Source organism: Canis lupus, chromosome 8 (genome assembly GCF_048164855.1).
Source record: "Canis lupus baileyi chromosome 8, mCanLup2.hap1, whole genome shotgun sequence".
Taxonomy (NCBI): Eukaryota; Metazoa; Chordata; class Mammalia; order Carnivora; family Canidae; genus Canis; species Canis lupus.
Genome location: NC_132845.1, coordinates 8,859,207 through 8,862,083, shown reverse-complemented (window position 1 = coordinate 8,862,083; position 2,877 = coordinate 8,859,207).

The window sequence follows — 2,877 nt, the reverse complement described above, 5'->3', positions numbered from 1 at the left end:
CCAGACTTTTCTAAAAACTGAAAATGTTATACATTCTAAATATTTTCTAGCCAAAATTAAATTCTAAGTGCAGGGCTTGTTTGTAGCACATTAAAAGATATAATGATTATATTTTCACTCACCTTTGTATCTCAGAGCCAAGAGATTTCCAGCAGCATGAACTTCTCAGTGTTGGGAACATTTAAAACATTAATCATCTACAATTTTTTCTAAAAATTGATTTATTCATTCTAGAGACAGAGGAGGAGAGAGAGAGAGGGAAGAGGGGCAGAAGGAGAGGGAGAGAGAATTTCAAGCAGACACTGCCAAGTGTGGAGCCAGACACAGGGCTGATCTCATGACTCTGAGACCAGGACCTGAGCCAAAATCAAGAGTCAGATGCTTAACCAATTGAGGCACCCAGTGCCCTAATTATCTACAATTTTTAAAGCAAAAGTAAAAATACATATTATGAGAATGGCTGAACTAGTACCTCAACAACCAATCAGGGATGGAATTATACTAATTAAGAGCCAGTGACTAAAATAATTATAGGAGAATAAGCATTCACTTAGATCAGTACTTAGCACAAATAAAAGAAAAATCACTACAGTTTAACATTGCTTATAAATCCAATTTGGAAAGAAATATGTAATTCATTGAAAAAATGCTTTACATAGACAAGAGGGAGGCAAAAAAGCCGTTTGCTCATTTAGATCCATTAACAGTCTATTAGTTGCTTAATATGATTTGTCTATATCCTTTGCACTGAATTACTATAATAATGAAGTAAGACTAATAAAATTCTTTCAAGGGAACTGCCGTTTGTGTAGGAACAAAGGATTTTTTTAAAGGAGAAAGAAAACTGGAATATTCCAATCACTCAGTAAGAAAAGTAAAATATGAATGAAATAAAAACACAGTGGATAGTTGCCCACTGAGTCCCAGACTAATAAACAGCCATGAAATAAGCTATATCACCAAAGAGAAATGCAGAGAAAGGAGTGTACCACCAAGTTCCCTCACGCAAAACAACTCAACAATTAATCTACAAAACTCACTTTTACTTCATGTCTTTAAGAACAAAACCTTCGAACAGATTATTTTGTCTTAAGGTAATGGGACCTGTTGGGTGGTTTTATCCCGTATCAAATATTTCACCAACTTTCACAGAAACCTCAACATAAGATGTTAGCTATTTCTTATTCATTAAACTACTGATTTTATTTTTTAAAGACAAGATAGATTTTTTAAAAAAATAGTTTACCAATCTATGTAAATATTTTTCTGGCTATCTGCTTGCTATGCATCATGTCAAAAAAGGCTGGCTGTTTTTTTACCAATTAGGAAAGTAAGTTGTACTGCTTAAATAGAAGTCTGATTTAAATATAGACTATTGGTGGGGACACCTGGGTGGCTCAGTGGTTGAGCGTCTGCCTTCCTTCCAGAGTGCGATCCTGGAGACCCAGGATCGAGTCCCACATCAGGCTCCCTGCATGGATCCTGCTTCTCCCTCTGTCTGTGTCTCTGCCTCTCTCTTGTGTGTCTCTCATGGATAAATAAATAAAAGGAAGGAAGGAAGGAAGGAAGACAATTGGTAAAAGCAAATATCGTGGATTGGCTTGCTCAACATCCATTCCAATCTTATTGTGTTATCCTTCTGACTCTATAATGGATGGAGAACTTTCTCCCCGTGAGTCCCTTGCAGCTACAGATTCTGAATACGATTCAAGTTCTGCCAAGCACATGCACTCAAGATTTGAATTCAGAAGCAGGTTACCTGTAAGAGCGGCTGGGCATGTGGCATCATTTATGCTGGTGCAGATACAGCAGAGGTGGTATGGTCCTAGAGTTGTTACAGGTTTAGCAGAAATAGCTTCTGACCATGGCAGCGGCTCCATGAGCAACCCAGTTGGGGAGCAAGGCTTTGGGAATTCATTCTTGTGTCTGCCTCCAACGCTTAGAGACTTCTCTTGAGTTCTAACAATTCTGGGGCCTATCTTATAACCTACATTACATCACTTTCTGCCTAAAACAGCAGATTGTGTTCTCTGCAACTGAATCCTGACTAATAGGATGATTTACATAAAACTCAACTTAGAGAGACCCAGGGACAATGAGAGGTCCCAGGTCATCAATCAGGAGAGGCACACTCTCTTCAAGGCAATTGAGACTGAAGCTCAAAGTGGAGATTGTGCCCTTGAAGAGATGAACCACAACCCTCCAGATCTGCAGAAAATGAGGCACATAGATAGATTCCTATGAATGTCAATCAGAGACATGGTCTTTCACAGGCTAGTGAAATCCAAGTCCAACATTTGGTTTGGATATTTGGTTCCAACAATGTGGAACATGCCATATTAATAAAACACTGTGGACAGCGGAAATAAACAGAAGTGCAAAAATGAGCCACAAATCAGCTATGTTAAGGAATCTAACAATAGATGAATGGCTGACATTCACCACCTAATTGTCTGTGCTTTTCCTAGAATCAATTACTAAGCTTCAGAGATTATGAAATCCTTATTATCCAAAGCAACATGAAGAATTCGGACATTTAAAATAAGACTTATGCTTATAACAGGGCTTTTCAGGAAGTCTAATAAAGGGAAATTCTCTAGAAGCCACAGATTCCTTCCAACTTCCCCTTTGCTTTTTGACATCTCTGCTATTCCCTGTGAGCCTCTATTTTATTGTGGCCAGTTATAAAGCCCAGATAAAATATTTTGAATTGAGGGTGTTGATTTGTGATTCAGCTGCTTCTTTCATGGGCAGCTCTACTTCATACAGCAGCAGGAAATCATTCATACAGACCCTGGACCTGAATTGACAAGTATGGTCTAAGTAAGCAATTTTATATTATTATAATTATAGGAAAATTTACAATTCCAGCTTTAA